We start from the raw sequence: 12,087 nt of genomic DNA, 5'->3' as shown, positions 1-12,087 counted from the left end.
TTAACTAAGGTACGTCACAGGGGCTGGCAGAGCACGGCTTACACGGCACAGTCAGCAGGTGTAATAAGGAGGGCAGTGTAACGAGCAACTTGACACAGTAATCCGCAAGGACACACTCACTCGTCATAAATTACTGGGTCATCTGCAGCCACTCTGAAATACTTTTGCCTGCAAAGAGCCCTCTTTAGAACTGTAAGTAATAAAATGTAATTCTAAATGCTCCTGACAATGATTGATAGACATCCAGACTTTAAAATCTTCATGGTGCATTTGCTCATCCTTTCAGGATCCTATGACATGACGGAGTACCACTTCATCTCAGCCTCTCACTGGCTACATTGTGCTGCTAGTTCCTCTGAAATGTCAGTGTCCCTTATTTCTTACTTTCCATTTGGTTTCTACTTTTGGAATCCTGCCTTTTTTCACCCAGAATTCATACATTCTAGGCCAGTTTCCTCAGCCTGTATAGTGGAAAGGCCGATGGGGCCAACCTCAGGCCTCTTTGGAAGACTGATGGGCATGTACACCGCGCAATGGATATAAACAGAACATCTTCCAGAGAGTTCCTGAGAGGGTCCAGTTACACACAAAGGTGTGGTTCGTCTGTTTATTTGATGGTTTGCCCTGTATATCAACTGTGACCAAATCTGGAACTCCTCTTATGCCTTTCCTACCACTTGTATAAACTGAAGAAATGTGGGTGGGAAGTAAAAGATGAGCTCAGGATGTGTCTCAGTGGTTAGCATGAGGGAGGAATCAGGTTCAATTCTCAGCATCTCCAGTTCCCACCACAAATGTGAAAACATAATATTCAAGTCACAAAGCCACCATCAACACACATCTGATGAGACTCAGCCTGTGTCCTTGCTAAGATTCAACACTGAGCCAGTTCGTCCAAGCTAATATTAAACTTTGGTAAGGTTTGTGTGCTTGTACATTACTAATGACTTTTTAGAAAAGTGCCATATTGCTAAACTAACAATTAGGAGGAAAACAGAAGAAATAGCAGTACAAATAAATCTGATATTTACAATCTGAAGTCATGCTTGAATAAATACTTATTTGAGATAAACACAAAACCCTCTGATCGTGAAACTGTTCCAGGTATCCGCAGGAAATCAGAATGCAGAAAACTTAGAGCTAATTTGTTCTCTTTAAACTGTTGATTACAGTGTTTGCCTAGCACGTGGGACCCCATTACAGTGTGAATCAGAATGTGCCTGGGAAAGCTCATACGTGCCCGGACCTCCCTGACTCTCTGATGACTGAATACCTGGCAAGCTCAACTCCTGTGCATTTCAGTGTTCCTTTACTAAAGACCAAAGACCTATTGGGGCAGTGATGTTTATGTATCCAAAATAGTATGAGTTGTCAAACGTTCTCCCTACCAAAATAATAATAGCCCCTGTCCAGAATCTCTTTGTGAAGTGCAGCTCTTGTGAGCAGTCCAGAGAAAGGGCTCCTGAAATTGTACTCCACCTCCACCTTGAGAGCTGTTTCTTTCCTAGCAGTGATTGACACTTAGTCCAGGATGAGTCTCTGCTCATTCCTGATGAGGATGCAGGCAATCTTCTGTATTGTTGGAAGCTGTTCATTTGTTTTCCGACCACCCTGACTCAAAAATAATCCCACAGTATTATTTGCAATACTATTTGGTCAATAGCTTAAGTATATTTTTAGCTAGTTCTTATATCCCAAACTAACCCATCTCCATTAGTCTGTGTATCACCATGTGGCTGTAGCTTACCAGCAAGGTTCCAGTGGAGGCCCCTGTCTCCTGAAGAAGGCTACATGGCTTCTTCCTGACTCTGCCTACTCTCTAAATATATATCTCTTTCAACCAGGCTTTACTCTGTTAAGCCTTTGGCCAAAAGCAGATTCTTTATTATCTAATGACAATAAAACACATTCACAGCATATATCAATCACGTCCCACATCACTTCTGTACAAAGGGAAATCAATAATTGCAAGAAGAGTTCTGTTTTGTAGTTTCTCCCATCTTTCCCTGAGCAAAGAGGAACTCCACACTTCTCTGCTAGTTCAGATTTCTCCAAAAAGAATAAGAAAAGATGAAGAGCCGGGCGGTGGTGGTGCATGCCTTTAATCCCAGCACTCGGGAGGCAGAGGCAGGCGGATCTCTGTGAGTTCGAGGCCAGCCTGGTCTACAGAGCTAGTTCCAGGACAGGAACCAAAAGCTACAGAGAAACCCTGTCTCGAAAAATAAAAAAAAAAAGATGAAGAAAGAGTATAAACAAAAAGAGAAAAATTAATTCTTCCTGTCATGCCTGGAATCACAAGAATTCCAAGGTGTGTGTGTGTGCGCCTTTCCTTAGATAGTGCCCTACGGAGCAATGTCTTTGGTTAATTCATTTACTTCAAGTACATGTGCAAATAAAGCAGCTCAATGAATTAAGAAATAAATAAGGTAAAAAAGAAGGGAGGAAAAGAAGTAGGGAGGAAAGAAAGAGGACTTGCAAATGAACATGACATCCTGAACCAGCATTATATCATTGTAGGAGATTATTATAATCTGAATTCAGAAGTCTGGGGTAAGTTTAGCTCTTACCATTAATTAGTCAGTAGGAATAAAATAAAAATGAAAATAAAACCCACTGTTGTTCTCTCCTCTCCTCATATTTAAATAGGAATGGAAACATCTACCATCTACCCCTTGGCTCTGAAGATCAAATGATATTTCTTTCTTCATTTTCATGTACACTTAAACTAGAAGTGCTAGCCTGGATAAACAAGAACTTTGCAAATAGTGACTATAGCTACAGTGGGCAAGAGTCAGTCTTCAAAATGTAGGAGTCTTATGGGTGTTCGTATTGTTGAAAGCTCTTTATGAAGCACACCTATATGTACACTAAGAAGTTAACAGATCACCTTCCCTGGAAAAACATTTAAATTATTTAAACTTTCTATTTGCATTATCCTTATTATATTGCATAACTTTATATTTTATATAGCTAAATACTATAGTTTCTAATGTTTTTGCCTTTCTGGGATTCACTAGTTTTTTTTTTTCTGGAAAACTTTCAAGTCTCCATCTAGCTGCTACTTTTGCTGCCCAGAGAAGAGCAAATTCCAACTCCTTGTTCTCTTCATTTGCAATGGTTTAAGTATACTTGAGTCAAATTTAAATAAAATAGTGTGTTATAGAAAGTGATTTTTATTCCCTTTCTACATGTGTATGTGTGTATACACATGTGCTTGTTTGTATGTGTACAGAAGCGTGCTCACATCATGGCGAAATGTCTGGAGGGTCAGAGGACAAATTTGGTGCCAGTCCTCTCCATTGGTTTAAGATAGGGTCTCTTGTCAGAAGCCACATTTTTGCAGTGACTTCTGCCACGATCTCAGCTTCAGTGGGTTCGTATGTTCCAGGGTAGGGGTTTGAGAATTAGAAATGTTAGGCAGAAGGAACACAGACATAGGATAGTACTGGAAGGGCATCTCAGCAAATACTGAATACTAAATTCTGAGTTCACCCATGCTTAATATTTCATACACTTTTATATCCCAATACAAAAGGGGGAAAGAAAGCACCTACTTTAACATGACACAAAGGACAACCAGAACAGTTACTTGTTCCAGTACTGGAGACATAAAACCATCAATTCCTGAGAAAATCATTTGATGTCTGTGGCAGTGAACACACCCTAGATCAAGTATCCTGTAGGCAACCACTCCCTAAGTCAAACCTCCTATTTCAAAAGAAGGAGCAGAAATATGCTTGAATTATCTGGCCTTTGGTCAGAGTGAATCAGATCCATCTCTATGGGCCATCTTAATATCTAAAACACCAAGTAACCACACCCTAGGTCAGGATATCTTGTTTTGTAGCCACACCTATTGTCAACAACGTTGAAAGAGCAAATAAATAAATAAATAAATAAGGTCAAGCTCTCTGACCTTCAGACAATGTATTAGGCTCACATCTTTGGGTTCCCACAGTCTCTTATGTTGGTCACCACTGTGCAACCAGGCTAACTACTCAGTATGTCTCCAAGGATTGTCCTCTCTCCACCTACACTTTGCCATAGAACACAGGGATTACAAATGCAAACTATTGTGCCTACTTTTCATTTGAGCTTTGGTGATTTGACTTGGGTCCTCGTATTTGTTCAGCAAGTGCTTTATTCAATGAGTTAACTCCCTAAACCTGCTCTTTAATGATCATTGTTAATGTTAACTTATTTTTATTGATTCTTTGGAAATTTCACATTATGTTCCCCAATCTTACTCCTTTCCCAGTCATTCAATGTCCAACCTTCTTGCAGCACTCAAAAAGAAAATTTAAAAGAAAAATAATTTTAAAAGGAAAGAGACATTTTGTTCCTTTGTCTTTTCTACCTCCCCACTGAATATTCATTTTATTTTGTTTTTTTTGTTTCAGTTTGGTTTTGGTTTTATGATTTTGGTTTTGGTTTTGGCATTTTGTGGGTTTTTTGTGTTTGTTTTTGGGGGTTCTGATTTGGGTTTCTTAGTTTTGTTTGTTTGTTTCGGTTTTGGTTTTTCAAGATGGTTTCTCTGTGTATCAGCCCTGACTGTCCTTGAACTCTCGTTGTAGACCAGGCAGGACTCAAGTTCACAGAGATCCACTCTGCCTCCTGAGTTCTGGGACTAAAGGTGTGCACCACTATACCTAGCCAGCCCTGTATTCTTATTAATGAACATCTCACTTATTTTTTAAAATGTTGATTGAAATAGTGTTACATCATTTGCCCTCTTCCACATTAACATGCTCACTGATATTGGCACTGTTCCAGTTTTATTTAGGCAACCTGGGAAAGACTGTTTCACAGAAGACTTCCTGGTGTTCTGGCTCTTATGATCATCCTTTTCTATGCTGTTTCTAGAGCTAAAGATACACTAGCTGTGAGATATATGTATCTGTTGGGGCTGGGATCTCCATAATCTACCGAAGACACAAGTAATAAAAGCACTTTATTTCCTGATTTAGCATTTCTATCAGTCAAGAATTCTCTAGATTACAACTTCTTTATCTTACTAGCAGAACAGATCCTAAAGATTAACACTGTCTTTATACTGAAATTATGAGGTAAAATCATAGTTGGGTGTACAACCAATAAAGGATTCTACATAAGATGAAGTACCATGAAATTCTAGAATACTGTCCATAAGTATCAGAAAAGTCTGGTGAGAACTATAAAGAATTTTGAAAAAGGGCCACTTTTACTACAAAAAAGGACTACTTTTGTCTCCATAGATATTATCAGCAGCCTCAAAACATTATTATCCATAAGCCACAGAAATTCAAACTTCCTTCCAACATTTTGTCTCAGTTAGAATTTCTATTGCTGTAAAGAGACACCATGAACATGACAATTCTTAAAAAGAAAAATATTTAATTGGGGTGACTCACTCACAGTTTCAGAGGTCCGGTCCATTACCATCATGGCAAGAAGCATGGCAGTGTACAGGCAAATGTGGTACTGGAGCTAAGAGTGCAACATCTTGTGGCAACAAAAGTTGACCGAAACACTGGGCAGTATTCTGAGCATAGGAAACCTCAAAAAAGCCTGCCCCACAGTGTGCACTTCCTCCAACAAAGCCTCACCTCGTAATAGTGTTGCTCCCTATGCGATTATGGGGACCAGTTACATTCAAACTACCACATTCTACTCCCTGGCCCCCATTAGCTTATAACAATAACATAATGTAAAGTTCATTTAGCCCAATTTCAAAAGACCACATAGTCTTTCACAGTCTCAACAATATTTTAAAGTCTAAAGTTCAAAGTTTCTTCTGAGATTCATGCAATCTCTTAACTGTAATCACACAAAAAATCAAAATCAAAAGGCAGATGACATACTTTCAACATATTACCATTCCAAAACATAGGGAAGGCGGCATAGTAAGAAAATACTGCACCAAAGCAAGATCAAAAACCAGCTGAGCAAACTACAAAATTCTGCACCTCCATGTCTGATGTCAAAATGCTCTTCAGATCTCCAACTTTGTTCAGCTTTGTTGATTAGAACACCCTTCTCTTGGGCCTGGTTCCACTCCATTAGCAGCTCTCCTCAGCAGGCATCCCATGACTGTGGCATCTCAAACATCATGGGGTCTCCAAGGCAAACTAGGCTTCAGCTTCACAGCTTCACCCCTGACACATGCCTGGCCTCAGCTGCTTTCTTTAGGTGCAAGGGCAAATTCCATAACCTGTTTCTTCCATCCTTAACTCTAAAGCCAGAACCATGTGGTCGAAACTGGAAGTTCTGCTGCTTACTGGGCTGGAATATGGCTCCATCCTTCAATTACATCTTCATCAGCTTTCTTTCCATCATTGCCTAAGCTTGTCTTTCATGAAACTGGATCTCTAGACCACACTGGCCTCAAACTCCACCAGCCTCTGCCTTCCCAGTACGGGGATTAAAGGTGTGTTCCATCACACCCAGCTCAAGCTTTTCATTGCTTCCTTTTCAAAAGTTAGAAGTTTAGCTGGGTGGGATCTTGCCAGATCACCACTCCCTATATTCCATTTCTAATCTGTTTATCTCCTTGTTTATCTGCTTATTCACTTCATGGTGCTCTTCTTCTCAAAATTTACAATTTGAAATTTACCCTGCTCAATTTGCTCCTTTTCATTATAAATCTTTAAAAGCATGAACACTAGTAACCACATGACAGAGTCTATATTAGGCTGTTTTAAGATTTCTTCTGCCAATGGGCTTAATAACCTTGGGCAGACTCTGGATAAGGGCAAAAAGCAGCCACTTTCTTCACCAAAATATCACAAAAGCAGTCTCTAGGCCACATACTAACATGCTTCCCCTCTGAAATCTCTTAAGCAACAAATCATATTTAATACCACTGCCTTTCATGGTCTTACTAGTATTGCTCATTAAGTAGCATTTAAAGTGTTCAACTTCTTTTCTAATTCATGGTTCCAAGGTCCATATTCCTTCAAGCAAATGCATGGTCAGAACTATCACAATAATACCCCAGTCCCTGTACCAACATTTCTATAACCTTACCTGCTAGTGCCAATTTCATGGCAGCCATTGTCATCAATGAGTGTAAATGATTGTCTGAAAATAAATCTCCTGGTACTAATTTACATATTCTTCATTATTTGGGAATTATTCATGGATCCTTCATTACTCGGCTTTTGATGTTTCTCTGGCTTTGGAGTTTGCAAATTCTTATCTCTGGGTTTCTATTTCAGAATTCCTGATATACCAGGGACATCAATTATCCTGATCCCTATCTCCATCCCCTATTCAAGACTACATGACTATTTCCTAAGTACAAATTGCCTTGGAAGATAAACTACTGATTTCTGAGAGCAGCAAATTATTTGACCATTGATAGAATGATAGATAAAGAGTTCTCCAAGAAGAGCTGAAGTTAGAAGGGATTTGGAAGGAGCCTCAGTTAAAATGCCTACTCCATCTATCAGGGTAACAGCTGACAAGTTTATGGATTTGAGTTCAATCACCAGAATCTACCATAGGAGGAGAGAACTGACTCCTGAAAGTTGTCCTCTGACCGACATGTGTGTGCTGTGATATATGAATACACGTTTCTACACACACACAAACACACATAGTCACTCATATATGTACACACACACACACTCCTACACACACAAATAAATCAAGGAATTTTGAAGGGAAAAAATGGGCATGTCTGAACCTCCCATGTATCTGCCCACATCATCTGTGCTCCTGAATTGAGCAGTACGCAATTCTGACCACAGCAACTGTGGGTAAAACTCCATTCAGCTGGAGATTAACAGAAATTATGTATTCCTCTCATCTACAGGTAGCTAATTTTTAAAAATCAACAAATGAGAACCCAGGAGGCAGAGAATTGTGGCAAGAGCCTGTATTGATATGTTGCATAAACCAAAGTGTCTTCCATTATGTACTGGTTCTATATAGGACCCACAAAAGTAAGCAGAACAGACCTGCTGAAACTTCCTTCTTGGGGGCAGGAAAGGGAGGGAGCAGGCTAGGGAAGGAAGGGACAGCGGGAACGAGTACTGGGAAAGATGAATGGAACTGAGGGGCATTTGAAGGACAATGTAGAAATCTAGTGCAGGGGAAACTCCCTGGAATCTATAAGTGTGATCTTAATGAAATCTCCTAGTAATGGCGGATACAAATCCTAAATTGGCCATCCTCTATAACCAGGTAAGGCCTGTAGCCGTGTGACTGGGATACCAACCCAGCTACAAAAGCTACAACCTACTTTTTTTTGGCCAGTTGTGTTTGTTCTATCCTGGTCTCTGGACTGTCATTCCTCTGGTTCATGATCCTCCAGGCAGTGTCCAGAGTGGGCTTCCTCTCATGGCATAGGCATCAAGATGGACCAGCCATTGGTTGGACACTCCAAGTTCTGTGCCACCATTACCCCAGCACATCTTGCAAACAGCTTGTAGGTTGTAGCTTTTGCAGCTGAGTTGGTATCCCAATATGTACCGAATTCAATATATACTGTATCATCTTTCAGAGAAATATTTAACTTTAAAATTTCTATATTTTATGATATATTCCTGAAAGATTGTCACTTGATGTCAGTCTCTAGTATGGAACCTCCACAGTTGAATACTGTTAGCATCATAAAAAGGAAAAAGCAGAAGATATACACAGGAGTGTTACCTGTCTCTCATCATCAGCACTCTTGGATCCTACCAACTCAGACTGTACCCACAGGAAAAACATCACAAGCTAAGGCACTTGACTTTGGGCCACGACAGTGGGCCAAGACACACCTCTCTTGTGTATAACTTAGTATAGGATGTTTTGTTCTTACCATGAGAAAACAAATAGGCTATGAGTATGCTGGAAGAACCCAAAGGACAATTTGAATGTACTAACCCATAAAAAATACCAAAGGCTCGATTAAGAAAGAGTACAAATGGAAGAAGTATAATGGATGAAAGCTACACCTTCATTCCTCCAGATTCACAAAACTTTGATTATACTAAGCGAGTCCTACACAAAGCTGTGCACCAGACTTCATAATTATATCTGTCTGCTTTATAAAAATGACTTTGATGCTTGACATCAATCTAACCAAGTGATCCAGCAAGTACAGCCACAAAAAATTTTTGCTATATCGACTCAAAGGCAACTTATGAGTGTATGCTTAGTGCTTTCTACACTTGCTCTCTTATTTTTCCATCATTCTTTATTTATTCTTCAGTATTGCTTTCAATACACACATATACTACATAATGCCCCTTAGCTTTAAAAAAAATGAAAGTTTTCCTTGACAGCCATAGCTCTTTTCAACCAGATTCAAGCTCACTTCTCTTCTCTATTTGAGGCAACAGCAACAAACCTCTAAATCTTTTCTTCTGCTTTTTCTTTACCTGTTCTCTCCTGAACTCATCCATCAACATCATGTCTACTTGTTTCTTCTGATGCAAATGTTATTGCTACAAATGTGTATAGCCTCTACTTGGCAAACATTGTGATCAGTTCTACCCCACAGCCAGTTACTTCCTCCAGATTGGAAGCTGCTCCAGGATCTCAATCATGGTGCCCATCTCTATCCATACACATATATGCCCATTTCATCTCATTCTATACTTTAGATAAAATATATGTATTCATAGTTTCCAAATATCTGTCTTTAAGTCCAGACACATTCACACATGCTTTTAATCCCAACCCCCAGGAAGCAAAAGCAGGCAGATCTCTGTGAGGGCACAGCTGGTCTTATCTTCTGAGCTTCCTGCCAGTCAGGGCTTAACGATCAGGCCTTGTCTAAAAATACAAAACAAAGCCGGGCGGTGGTGGTGCACGCCTTTAATCCCAGCACTCGGGAGGCAGAGGCAGGTGGATCTCTGTGAGTTCGAGGCCAGCCTGGTCTACAAGAGCTAGTTCCAGGACAGGAACCAAAAGCTACGGAGAAACCCTGTCTCGAAAATCAAAATAAATAAATAAACAAACAAAACAAAAATCTAAAAGCACAAAGGAATATCTTTCTTTAGCTTTTGATCTCTATTCTGATCCTCAAATACAAATAACTACATAATTGTGTGTGTGTGTGTGTGTACCCACATGTATGCCTGCATTTTGCTCACTCACATGCCCCCTTAAATGTCAAGTTAGCATTTCATACATCCCACTCAAGATCCTGAGTTCCCCCCTCTAAGCTTTTCCTGGAACTCACTTTGTAGACCAAGCTGGCCTTGAACTCACTGAGATCTGCCTGTCTCTGCCTCTCAAGTTCTAGGATTACAGGCATGAATCACTACCATCCAGTTTTTTGCCTCTTCATTCTTCCAGTAGCTCAAGCCTTCTCTTTCTTTACCCTAGAACCAATTTTCTTGGCTCTGTGTTCAAAGTATACTCAGAATACAACAATTTCTTCCACTTCCTCTGCTACTTTCTTGGTCTCAACCATCACCTCTCACAGATAACTCTGAAAAAAACCTAACCAATCTACCAGTTTCCACTCACTCCCCCACAGTGTAGTGTCAACACAGAAGCTAAGAAAATCCTTCCTGAGTAAAAGAGCATACCATTTAACTACCTACGCCTTCCATTAGGCATCCCTTCCTCTGTCTCCTTCCTTCTAGTCTTCTTTGTCTTCTTGCTTTTCACAGAACACACTAAAATATTCTCACCTGAAAGCCTTGGTACTTGCTTCCTCTTTGATCTGAAAAGTTTGTTGTTTTTGTTTTTAACCAAATAATCATGCAGCTCAATTTCTCATTCTCTAATATGGGTTTTAAAACAGTGATATCAGAAACCTTGGCTGACCCCACTGCCACAGGTACCCATCTTACTCTGTTAGACACCCTGATCCTTCATATGGCTGATCACCTTTGATACGTCAAAGGGTTTTTTCACTTCTGTGTCAGATGGGGCATAGGAAAGGAGGAAGAGATCAGGGTGAGACAACTGGAATTGGGAGACATTTGGGTGGCAGCATGTACCTAGCAAAGTGGACACTTCCTCAAATCTACAAGAATTACCCTACGGAGGACTCCTAGTAATGGTAGAAACAGTCTGAATTGACCATCTTTTTTATCCAGGCAAGTCTTCCAACAGTGGGACTGAGTTATATTTAGTTGAGTTGTTGATCAAGGATGTCCCATGGAGATCCCTACACAACTGAAGCTAATGCTGGGACAGAAGGCTACTCTCAGAAAACTGACAGGGAGGCCCTATTGCTGACAGCAACATCAACACAGCTCACAGAACATAGAGAGGTCGAGCTGGTTCCTGCATGTATCTTCACTCCTCCATTCTAGTCTCTGGCTTGAGAAAGTATTATGCAGGCTATAGACAGAGAAACCAGGACACCAACCCAGCCACAAAATCCTTGACCTACAAGCTGTCCTTCCTGCAAGATGTGCTGGGGGCAATGATGGAGCAAAACTTGTAAGAATGGCCAATCAATGTTTGGTTTAACTTGAGGCCCATACCATGAGAGGAATCCCAGGCCCTACACTACCTGTATAGATGGGAACCAGAGAGAGACTCGATATCCCAGAGACCTGGGGAAGAATCAAACATGGCAAAAAAAATTCAGTGAAATTATTCTTAATGATACTCTGCTATATTCATAGATTGGTGTCTTGTTCAATTATCATCAGAGAGGATTCCTCTGGCAGCAGATAGGAGTAAGTGCAAAAAGTGGGTGGGACGTATTACATAAGAATAATCTATTTTCAATAAAAAAATTCTAAATTTCTAATAACTAATTACAAAGCTATCATAAATCTAATTCACCAAATTTAAATCTTGATGATGAAATTGAAAACCTTAATGGGGAATAGCGCCATACTGGCAACAGAATTAAAATGGAAAATGTTAATTTAACATGTAGGCCAGTTATTAATGGAGTTCTATATATTTTCTGGCCATTGACTAGACAAAACTGAAAATACCAGCATCTGTCTATTTGAATTTTAATGATTCAAATGCTTTCAGCAGGTAAAATACTTAAAGACTCTGAGACTAAGTCAGCCTCAGTGTCTCTAATGAATCAGTACGGCAATAATTCATTTCTATGAATTCAAATCTGTTATAGACTTGATGGAATACTAAATAACTGCATAGAATTCATGAAATAATTTTATGAAACGGGACGTC

This window comes from Microtus pennsylvanicus, chromosome 17, assembly GCF_037038515.1.
Source record: "Microtus pennsylvanicus isolate mMicPen1 chromosome 17, mMicPen1.hap1, whole genome shotgun sequence".
Lineage (NCBI taxonomy): Eukaryota > Metazoa > Chordata > Mammalia > Rodentia > Cricetidae > Microtus > Microtus pennsylvanicus.
Note: the sequence above shows the minus strand (reverse complement) of the source record.